General features: G+C 42.1%; 1 pseudogene; it reads left to right on the forward strand.

The window, feature by feature from the left end:
• LOC121446931 overlaps positions 1-12,579 on the forward strand; it is an 83,012-nt pseudogene that overhangs the window by 122 nt on the left and 70,311 nt on the right.

The raw sequence follows: 12,579 nt of genomic DNA on the forward strand, positions 1-12,579 counted from the left end.
CATCAAGGGAATAGTCACTGTTCAAAAGAGGAATGCCCCTTAAGTATTACCCTGGCAAAACCAGAAGAGTCTATGATGTCATCCAGCACGTGGTGGGCATCAGTGTAAATTAGCAAGTTAAGGGCCAGATTCTTGCCAAGAGAATTAATGTGTGGATTGAGCACGGTCAACACTGCAAGAGCCAAGAAAACTTCCTGCAACAGGTGAAGGAAAAGGATGAGAAGAAAAAGGAAGCCGAAGAGAAGAGCTCCTGGGTTCAGCTAGAGGGCCAGCCTGTTCCATCCAGAGAAGCATGCTTTGTGAGGCCTAGCAAGGAGCCTGAGCTATGCAGAAACACCATACGAAATTATAGACTGAAAACAGACAAACAAACAAAAACAAAGCAATCAAGCCACCAAATAAAAGAAAAAAGGCACCTGAGATCCAGCCTTAAACTTTGGAACTGTGCTTCTGCAAAGTCTTAGGTGACATCAGTGTACACTAAAATAGGGAAGTGTTGTTATCCTTAGATTATACTTGATCTCCTCGTTTCTTTCCTTCCTTCCTTCCTTCCTTCCTTCCTTCCTTTCTTTTTGGTGCTGGTGAGCTGGAGATGGAAAGCAGGGCCTGTGTTTACCAGGCAAGCGCTCCACCATTCAACTACATCTTTCTACTTTTTTGTTTTGCTACAGGGACTCATTATATTGCCCAGCCTGTCCATGAGCTCAGTCTCTAGACCAGACGAGTCTAGAATTTGTGATCCTCCTGCTTCATCCTAACTACAAGCTTCAGTGACAGACCCCAGCCACCAGGTTGGGCTTGCGTTACAACTTTTAGACTTAGCACAACCCTGTTCTCCACACTTCCCTTAACCGTGCCCTTCGGAGACTGAGTTCCTGTGCTGTCTAGGGATACATCCATATTGCGTGATCATAAAGTGCATTTCCAATATGAAGCTGTCTGTCCCACATCCGCAGAGCTGTAGGCCAGTGTGTCCTCTAGGCACCCTTGCCAGGTTGCTTCCTGTTCCATGGGAGGAAAGAATCTGCAGGCCAGGACTGCGCTTCTGAGCGAACAAGTCACTGCAAGCCTCCTCAGCGTGTGCCCCTTTAAAGCGGTCTTCAATTTTAAATGTCCTGGATCTCTCCTCAGTGGAAATCATAAAGCAGCTTCGGATAAACAGCTTTCTCCCCTTTAGAAAGTTGTGTCTTTATCACAGCGCAGCCAATCAATGGATTGCAAAAGGTTTATAATTTTTCTGACTCCCATGGGGCAATCAAAGGCTAAATTTTAAAGGATTTGTAAATGTCAACTTATAATACAAACTAGGTTGGCCCCAGGGCCTGAGATCAGAGCCATAATTCACCGTGTTTACAAATGATATCATTCCGTCTAGAGCGCTCACTGTAAACTCACGGATAATTAGAGGAGAAAATGAAGCACACCCAGGCCCTCCTTTTCTTCCCTCGTGTCTGAACTGTCATGACATATGGATTCCCCATCAGGCCTCAAATCACACACAAGGCCTCCCTAGAAGGCAGTATTGAAATCAATAGGCGGCCAGGCTTCCGGATGACACACGGAATGACTATAGACTTTTTTAAGGGGGAGAGCAAATGGCTTCACTCAATGAATCCTCTATGTCTTCCGGGGGGATGTGAGCATGTCTGTGAGTTTTGGTAGAAAAGATCAAAATAATGCATTCCTGCTAGGTAACTCGCACGTTCGAAAGTCATTCTTCTTCAAGGGATTAGTTTTCTCTTTGTTGTTCCATTTCAGCCAGTCCCCTTCCTTTGTGATCAGAAAGGCGCCATTGTGTGCAGCAGCATCTGTGGATGGAAGGCTGCATGCCTTTGTCCACCTCTTGCTTCCCTCCCGCTCTGGCGACACCTCTTTTCTGCCTGTGACTCTTCTCTCTCCAGTCATTTAGTCTCCAAATCCGCATCCTCATTTTCTTCTGACTGACAGGAGATACGTCCCCTTTTAGATCATGCAAATAAGAAGGGGTGAGTGGCATGTGGCTCCTTGGCACCCTGCCTCCCGCTGCCAGGTTGTGCAGTCTAGGGACTGCAGAAGTCTTCAGGTGTCAAAAGCTGCCACTGAACTTCACGTCCAAAGCATAGTGCTTGTGACAACTTCAATGCAGCAAATCTCTGTGTATCCGCTGCAGCCAAAGAGAGACCGTACGCAGGCTTTTAGAATATTGGATTCGGTTTGGATTGAATTGAGATCGGAAAAAATGTAAATATAACCAAATCCAGTTTGGGAAGAGTTAATAAAGGTTGAAGAAATGAAGAAACAAAGACAAGTAGGAATAAAAGATGTGTCCAAATTTGTATTCTTATCTTGATGACTGTGTTAGCTGGTGCATTAGAGATATTTTGTGTGTGTGTGTGTGTGTGTGTGTGTGTGTGTGTGTGTGTGTGCCTTTCCTGTGAAAACTGATTTTTCTGCCAAAAGGTATAAAGAACTATCAACCCTCAAGTCTATGGATAGCTGGCTCTGATATATTCCTGGCATTTGGGGCAAGAGCCTGTTAGATTGTAAGTCCAGTTGAGAAACAAGGCATGTGGGTGGGGCACCCAGGAAGATGAGTTTGGAGAAAATTATACTTGAAGATTTAAATCATTATACCATGTTTAAAAAATTCTTGGAAACCCGTGTGTTCTAGAATGTTTTCTGGGATAACACAAAGGAAAACAAGCTATAAGAAAACAAGGTGTGCCTGTAGTTTCAAAATACCTTGCACTGACTCATCTCTTAGCAAAACTGGTCATAACCACTCCTGAGGAGTGAGGGCGAGGTAGGGTACTCTTCCTTAAGCACTAGCCCAGTGGTTCTCAACCTTCTTAATGCTGGGATCTTTTAACACAGTTCCTCATGTTGTGGTGACCCCCAATCATAAAATTCTTTTCTTTGCTACTTCATAACTGCAATTTTGCTACTGTTATGAATCGCAATGTAAATACCTGATATGCAGGAAATCAGATATGTGACCCCTATAAAGGGTCGTTTGACCCCTAAGGGGTCAGGCCTCACAGGCTGAGGACAACTGAAACTGGTCTGATCAGGTCTGCTGGCAAAGGCCCCTGGGTGAGTGGCTGTAAGCTTCGCGGCCTGATGCAAACACTCCATACTTGTTGCTCTGGGCCTTCACCTCACAGTTTCTGGCCTTCCACATTCAAGGTCCAGGCTGAGCTCTTTCTTCCTATCCACAGGCACCTTTTATTTTATTTTTTTTCAAAGTTTAGCTGCATTTATTTTCCCAAATGGGCTTTGTTTGCTGGTGGCATGCTGTGGCTCCTTTAAGAAAGCTTTTCCTGATTCAGCTGTAGCAAAAGAAAAAAAAAAAAAAAAACTATGCCATTTTATTTTATTTTATTATTTTTTTAAATTTATTTATTTATTAAAGATTTCTGCCTCCTCCCCGCCACCTCCCCCCATTTCCCTCCCCCTCCCTCGTCAGCCCAAAGAGTAATCAGGGTTCCCTGCCCTGTAGGAAGTCCAAGGACCACCCACCTCCGTCCAGGTCTAGTAAGGTGAGCATCCAAACTGCCTAGGCTCCCACAAAGCCAGTACGTGCAGTAGGATCAAAAACCACAGGTACCTTTTAAAATCTCCTTCCTTCTTCAGGAACCTACCTGGTGTTCACTGTAATGGGAGAGATGGTAAAAAGACTTAGAATTTTCTTTGAGCACCCCCAAAAACTTTCCAAAATATAATAATAGAGGCTTTATTATGTTGTACTGTGGGTGTTAATGCAATGCTAATGAGTTTTAAAAGTAATTTATCTGAGGACTAATGATTAGTAAATTTTCTTCATTAATAGTTTCTTGCTTGTCTGCTGGGCTGTGGCTGTAATGCCTCAAATCTCTTTAAATTCAATAGTACTGTATTCCTTTAGCTTCTCTCACTGATCTGTAGAGTTACAAAATGAGGTAATAATGTCTGTTGTGGTGTTCTATAGATATTGGTGCTTCTTAAAGCAATGTCTTTGCTCCTCAGGCCTTCTGTGATGAAAATATGGAAAAAGCTTCTGACTCCTTTTAGAAAAGAATCAATGAAAAATCTCAAAATGAGCCATGATGTCAACTAGGTCCAATAATCAGAACAAAGCTAATGGCGAGAAATATCATGGGGTGGCAAAAATGAATTTTTATGCCTGTCCAGGTTGCTACCACAATGAGTTGACTGATTTTTAGCCGAAGTGAAGACAATGTCGAATTTATTGTATACTCCATTAGGCTTCCTGAAAAGACATTCAATTAACATTGTGTGTTAACTCTGCCCTTCGACTTGACTCTAACACATGTGTGCGTACACACACACACACACACACACACACACACACCACACCACACAAACTGCTCTGCAATATTAATTTTAAAAATTATAGGGATTAGAATCTAAGCACGATGATGGTTTAGAAAGCATTGCAAAGAAAGAGGCCTCTTCCCTCCCCTCTAAAGGGATGCCAGAGGACATGAGCAATGTCAGAGGAGATGAAGCCACTGGGGAGACAACTGGGCATTGTGTTGAGTGATGGGGATGCTGGGCAAGGATGCCCACAGAAGCAAGACCAGCTGTGGTAGGAATCATCAGACACCCAGTACACCAGGGACCTTCTCATTGTAGAGATGACATAGCTCTAAGGAAGCAGGTTAGGAAGAAGGATTTATTCTGGCCCTCAGATGAAGGGACTCATTCTATTATGGCGGGTAGGACACAAGGGATAGAGGAAAGAACCAACTTCTTATGGGGCTGGATTATAGAACCTTAAGGTCTACCCCCAGTGACCCACTTCCTTCAGCAAGGCCCTGCCATCTAAATATTTCAACACCTTCCCCAGCAGTGCCACCAGTAGGGGACCAATTGTTTGAACAAATGAGCCAATGGTGGATATTTCACATTGGAAACACAACACCCATGGCTGAGTTAATTTCAGATAAGGGCAGTACTGAGTCCTAATTTTGCCCAATTGCTTCAGGCCTGTTTGCAGAGTTGGCCTCACAAAAAAGATTGAAGAAACCACTTGTATTTGAGAATGTAGTTTTCCCAATGAAGTATGATTCCTACTCCTGATTATTATGGAAGTTGAAATTCTACCACGATTTTATATGATATTCTGAGTTGCTACAAGTAATAACCCGGGACTATAGAGCAGTGATGATGAATTAAAATTAGGCCTGAAAATTGATAAAATATTTACTTATCACCCAACACAACTTATAAGCTGAAGAAGAGAAAGATTTTTAGGTTGGATGTGGTTTTATTCTTCGAATAAATATGACCTGAATACCCCAAATATTACATGTTGTGTCAACCACTAGATCCTGTTAATGATCCCCAACTCAACCCCCCAACTTATATATCTTTTCTACCTTACATATTAAACATAAAAGTAGATATAGTTTAAAATCAATTCAGATTCACCTATTACTGTCTGAAATTTCAGTGTAAAGACCTGTCATGCACCCCAACTATCAGTGACTTTGACCTCTATGGAGATTACATGCTTCTCAATGTTGCTATTGACTACTTGCCTACCAATTTAGGCCCTCGATCAGGGTTTTCTTTCGTACTTTTTATTAAAATATGCTAACTGTACAGTGTAGTGGGTTTCATATATGAATACAATAGATAGGCTATGCTCATATCACAATTTTTAAAGACAGAGTTTCTCTATGTAACAACTCTGACTGTCCTGGACCTAACACTGTTCACCAGACTGACCTTGAACTCACAGAGATCCACCTGTCTCTGTCTCCAGATTACTGGGACTAAGACATGTGCCACCACCGCCTGGCTCATATCACATCTTTACCCTCCTTCCTTCTACTCCTCCCTAAGTGTTTACTGTTCTAGTTGGTGGTGTGAACCTGAGAGAGTACAGCCTTAAAACCAGGTGGATCCAAGTCTCATGCAATAGCCAACTTTATTCAGAGCATCAGACAATTTATACTGTGAGGGTTAAGAGAAGTCACCTGAGTAAAGCATACAGTCACAAGCACAGGCCTCACATGACAAAAACATGTTTTTCCATAGATGTATATGAATATTGACAGCTGAAGTAAAGTCACCCCTATCCACTACACCTGGAAGAAGTACAAAAGTACATTTCAAAGAAAAACTCAGTGTTTTGAAGAGATCAAAAGACTCTTGATTTGTTTACTGGGAGATTTCTCACAAGCACTCAGAATTCTCCCATGACTCCATTCTTGGACTGTGTTATGACACCTAAGGCTCTCTTCCTCTTCCTGTCTAGACTCCCTTTTCTTTTTGCATTTTCGTCCCTTAAAATCTAGAATCTGTGTATGAGACAAAGCATTTGATATTTATCTTTATAGGTCTGTCTCATTGGCATGACATGATTATTTTCATTTTCAGTTCTAGGTACCATGTTCCTGCAAATGGCATGGCTTTGAAAGTTCTTTATGGCTGAACAATGCTCCATTGGGTATGAATGCTGCACATCATATAACTATTCTGTCATTGACAGGCACCTAGGCTAAGTCTGTAACTTGTATCTTGGGAGTAGTTCTATAGTGACCACTAGTATACAGGTATACAGGTATTGTATATGTATGCTGACTTGAATTCCTTCACTCATTGACCTGGAAGTGAGATATATCTATATATCTATATCGACATTGATATATAGTGGGATCTTATGGTAGCACATCCATTTTTATGTTTTTATTACCTTCTGACAAGAGAATGGTGGATTTGCATGGAGGAACTACTAGTAGCTCCTTTCAGCACGAGCTCTTTGGAGATTTCTGTCTGTAGCCATCTGCCCATTATTTCTATGGGGTTAAGCTATCCACTGCTCTCAGTTTGTCAGTTACTCTTCTGTGTCATTACACAAAAGAGAGAGTCCTGATTCAGAGTTCCCTTTGACGTTGTTCAGAAGTAGAACTGTCAGCACACCTCTACCTTCCGGATGGAGGACCTTGCAACTAGGCCACAGCTTTACTGAAAGCTTTCTATTTCTCCATAGGAAGACACTCTAATGACAGCAGTCACGAGAAAGTAGCTAGTGCCCTTGTAAACAGGGGGTGGACAATTATGTGTCTTATGAGAGACAACAGGAGTGCTAATTTTGGCGTCCAGACATGGTGAGTTGATCAGAATTATTCCTGACCCCAGCTCATTCATCTCAACCTCACTCCTTAAACTCCAGTGAGGACAGCATGGCTCACAGGATGAGTGTGGCATAGTCCTTAGCCAGGCTGAGAACAGTTCCTTGTGACTTCTAAAGTTGGGTGAGCGTGTTAACACCGTGATGAAGTTCTGAGACAAGGCAGGAGAAGGAGATGAAACGTTCAGTCTGCACAAGGGAGACCCAGAAACACCTTGGACCTTGGAGTCACAGCGGGATGAATTTCCTTTCAGAGCTCTTTAACTAAGAAAGAGATAGGATAGGAGACGCAGCACCACCAACTCAATTTAAAGGAGCAGAAGGAGAGAGGGCACGAGCAAGGAACTCAGGACCGCGAGGGGTGCACCCACACACTGAGACAATGGGGATGTTCTATCGGGAACTCAACAAGGCCAGCTGGCCTGGGTCTGAAAAAGCATGGGATAAAACCGGACTCGCTGAACATAGCGGACAATGAGTACTGCTGAGAAGTCAAGAACAATGACACTGGGTTTTGATCCTACTGCACATACGGGCTTTGAAGGAGCCTAGGCAGTTTGGATGCTCCCCCTACTAGACCTGGAAGGAGGTGGGAGGTCCTTGGACTTCCCACAAGGCAGGGAACCCGGACTGCTCTTCGGGTTGATGAGGGAGGGGGACTTGATTGGGGGAGGGGGAGGGGTGGAGGCAGAAATCTTTAATAAATAAATAAATTAATAAAAAAAGAAAGAGGTAGGTAAAACTAACTAGGATGGCATGAGTTTTTGAAACCACGATGCCCACACATGCTCCAACAACCACCTAATCTTTTCAAAACAGTTTAAAAACTGGAGACTGGCCGGGCAGTGGTTGCGCATGCCTTTAATCCCAGCACTTGGGAGGCAGAGGCAGGCGGATCTCTGTGAGTTCGAGACCAGCCTGGTCTACAAGAGCTAGTTCCAGGACAGGCTCCAAAACCACAGAGAAACCCTGTCTCGAAAACAAAAAAAACAAAAAAAACAAAAAAAAAAGCAAAAATAAATAAATAAATAAATAATAAATTAAAAAAAAATAAAAACTGGAGACCAAGTATTCAAACATAAGATCCTATAGGGAGGAGGAGAGGGAGTGGGAACTTTTACTGGTATTTTTTAAAAAAATCAAATAAATTAAAAAAATAAAATAAAATAAAAATAAACAAACATCAAGATGAAGATGCCATTGCATTTAAAGTTAAGGGGGCCGAATTCCTTGCTTCTTGGCAGTGATTCTGATTTATTCTTTATTTCAAGGACAGAAGCACATTGCAGTTTGGTCTGGATTAGTTCATCTCTTATGTTGAAGTGCTCTAAACCTACTTGCAATCAAGGCTCACCTGAGCAAATGAAGCCTTTGCCTGCCAGTAGATTATATGGAGTGTGCCTGGAGACTCCAGCGCGAAGTTTAACTGTGGAGTGGAAATACCACCTAAACAGTCAGCATTGCGTCTGGTCATGACCAAGGGCCGTGGAGAACAGGGGAGGTGTGACCTCTGCTTCTACTATTTATTTGTCATGGACCTATGCCAGAACCAAGTGCAGTGATACATGTTTGTAGGCACAGGCTGAGCTGTCTCCATTCTAAGCACCAGGTACTTTGACCTTAAAAGTTCAGAAAAAAAGGTATGGGGACTCAAAGCGCATGTATATAAAGAATCCCCCCTTAAAGCATATGATTGGATTTTATTGGACACATATTTTATATTTTTACAGCATTTCTTTTGAATGTGACTGGGCAGTGGGTATTTGAGGAAATTGGGAAATTTGGTTAATGGGAGTTAGTGCTTACATAACTCCTCGGTTCCTTCAGTTTTTCTTGCGGAACTTGTTTTCGTATTAGTCAATGAACTTGCACAATTCCATGTGTCAAATGTTTTGGCAAACTTTGTAACTGGTTCTTATCCAGCTTTAATTTCTGCATCTGGCAAGTGTTTCTGCGAACTCCCTGCGGTAGACAACCAGCTGCCTTGCCGTTCCCGCCGGCCGTGGGGTAGAGCAGTTGCTCAAGATGACTGCCTCAGCAGAGGCCATGTGTTACTGGCTTACTCCTTGCATCTCGTTAAGGCTACAGGGCTAAATTCTGATTAATAACACAAAGTTGGAATTGATGCTTGTCACATATTGCCTTGGGTCATGTAAGATAAAGCCACCATTTTAACTCCTAAGGTTTTCCTCTGTCCCCTATAGGTATTGTTTCTGGAACCATGAAATTAAAGACAATGGTTGGGTCCTTCTGGATCTCCCTGTCCCCCATATTAGCAGCAGATTGGATGTTCTGAGAACAAGACATAAGTCACTTTTCAAGGTATACAATGTTTACAAATAATAATGACTTTATATCCTTTCTTGTCTAGTCAGCATTAACTTGTCCACAGTGGGATCCCTTTCTGTTTGTCTTTCATTTCTGTGCTATATCTACAGAGCTACAGGTCATATTTTCCCTGCCACGAAAACTATTAATAGCTCCTAGCCAATTGTGCACACCCTTAGCTAGATACGCCCTTCGAAGAAAGGCAACCTTATAAGCATGGCAATTGAATGATAAAACTTTGTCAGTAGCAGCAGCAGGGATTTGGGGGATTTAACTTCAATACAAGCCCGGGTATGGTGGTTTCTCCAAGGTCGTTTACAGATGGTAGCATTAGTCATTACGCAATTACTCTTGGATTCTAAAATAAAGTCCAAAGAGGCCAGGAGATTCGCTTTCATTTTGCATCTCTTCCCTCTTAGCTGTGAAGACAGCACTGAAGAAGGGTGTGTGCAAGTATGCTGGTACCCCAGGTACCCTGCCCTGAGTGCCGTGGGATGTAATCACAGCAGGGCTAGCCATGGCTGGCAAGAAAATGTGTTGATTTTCGAGGCTTTGTAGGGACAAAATAAAAAACAAAATGCCAAACAAAATAGCACACGGTCTGATAGCCACAGTCCATTTTTGCAGTCATGAACCTTGAGATGTATTTAATAGAAGAGAGAGAAATGATTAACATCATGGAGAGTCAGTGACAAAATCCATTCAAGTAGAATAAACTTAAAATGAGCAACGGAGAAAATGCCCCAATTAAGAAGAAATCGCATTAAGTCACTGCTGTGGTCCCATGTCACATGATATTAGACTGATTTAAAAAAGGGGTTGGGAAACGGAGAGGTCATCTCACCCACCAGGGCTTCATGCCAATCCACCAGTCTTTCTAGTCAAAGACAGGCTTTCACAGCTCATGGCCGAATGAAGTAAACTTGACAAAGGGAAGAGATTTTTAATATAGTATTCAACAAGGATTAGCCAATGATCACTCACTTTCAATTTTTATGCTCAAACGTTAATTTTAGCCATAATAATCTTTATTAATAATTGACTGTTAAAATGGTTCTAACCAAAAGGTAAAATAATTCTGATCCTCATCTTCTTTTTTTTTTTTCTTTACGTACTATACCTTCAAAATTCACTCTAGAAGCTATTGGCATCTCTTGCCTGCACTTAAAGAGAATTGTAATCCCTTGTCCAATGCCAAATCCTGCACCATGCTATCCAAGGAGGGAAAGACTGGTCTGTGTTGAGGACATTTGACCACTTGAGATGTTTTCTCCCTCCTAATATGAATACATATAAAGCAGAGGCTTCAGTGACCTTACAGGATGGTGTTATTGGCCTAATATTATAGAAATGGGAACCTGATATTTAACAGCTAATGGAGAGATGTCTGAATAGTTCAGAGTACTTGCTGTTTCTACAGAGGACCCAGCACCACTTCCCAGCACCATCATGGTGGGGCACAATTATCTGCTGCTACAATTTCAGGTTCTGGCTCCACAGCTACTGCTTGCATGGGGTATATATATGGGAAAAATACCATGCATATAAAATAAAATTATAAATATTTAAAAATTAATATAGTGAATCTCTTATACATATCTTACACACACAGGCACACACACACACACAATATATATATATATATATATATATATATATATATATATATATATATATATATGGAGAGAGAGAGAGAGAGAGAGAGAGTGCCTCACAAGACTGACAGAACCTAGATGTGTGTCATATGACTGGATGTGTCTAAAAATACGACCATTTTACAGTCAGTCACTTGCTTTTCTACAGCACTTCCCAGGTAAATCCTTTTCAGACTTTGATCTGAGTTTTACCTGGATCATGTCTAGATCAGAAAAAATAGTTTTTGCTTAATGGAAGTTGCATCCCATTTTAATACTGAGCTGTGTACTCTGTACAATGCCTGCAGTGAGAAAGTCTTCCCGCGGGCAGAGGCTTGCCCACAGGCTTGGAGAGCAGTACCCACGGAGAGTGCCATGATTGAGATGATGTATCTGCCCCAGGTGACAAGAAAGAGACTCGAACTTTAAAAAAAAAAAAAATGTTTTCTTATAATACTCCTTCATTGGCAAACCACAATTTCTTTTTATAACCGGGTCACAAGAGAAAGTAAGATTTAGCGGAAAATGTTTATAGTTTCTTAAACAGATTTGGTAGAATCCCAAAATGTGCCAATCTTAACCATGAATATCCAATAGTTAAGTTATGGGAAACTTCTTCGACTGGGACTTGATTTCTTTCTATCTGCACATGTAGAAATGTTGCTCTATCGGGGTATTAAGCTAACACAGCTTTCACTGCACATCAGAGAGAAGGACAGAATGACACAGAAGGATGCCAGGCAAGTGCCACCATCTGTTTGCCCTCTATCATTCAGGAGCCAGAGAAATCCTAAGTTTTGCCCTCATGCTCAACTGTGGTGGGTGATCAAGCCCAGAAGCAAGAGCAGGGAACATCACCTTGGCCTCCCAAACTGGACTTCACCACTCTGGAAAACAGACATATAGGTTCTGGGGAACCTTCCGTTTGTTACTTCTGACCTTTGTAAACATTATTTCTGGGCAGTGTCCCAGTGGCATGAAAAAGGTACTGAGTAACTAAACACCTTTGCCATGTTTCCATCTACTTGGATATGTGTGAAAAACAGAGAGCAAATATCTGTGTTGCTTGTGTGCATGGAACCTGCTTAACTGAACACACTCATTCTCTTCATTGTTGCATCCCTCTGTACCCAGAAGAGTGTCAGGGGATTTCCATAAGCCTGGCCTGACCTCTCCAGCCCCATTGTTTCAACCTCATGCCTACGTCAAAGGTAGTTTCATGCCTCCCACCTCTCCTCTCCTAACCCCCCTCCCTGCCCCCGTCTCCAGCACCTTTAACTTCCTTTTTCCATCCTAGAGTGACAAAAACCACTTCCGGCTATGTGATATTTACCTCATTCCTACCTGTTTGATCTGCTAATGATAACATCTAATCCTCGGTGTAACCTCTTGCCCTTTCAAACCTTCCAAGTCCTTCTAGATATGGCTTTCCCCCAGCATTTCTCTCATTCTTCTGTTTTTGCTCACTGTAATGTTCTTAAAGAGGTAAATTGAATC

The sequence above is a fragment of the Microtus oregoni genome, unplaced genomic scaffold (assembly GCF_018167655.1).
Source record: "Microtus oregoni isolate MIOR12 unplaced genomic scaffold, Mior012 000004F_ref0000308, whole genome shotgun sequence".
NCBI lineage: Eukaryota > Metazoa > Chordata > Mammalia > Rodentia > Cricetidae > Microtus > Microtus oregoni.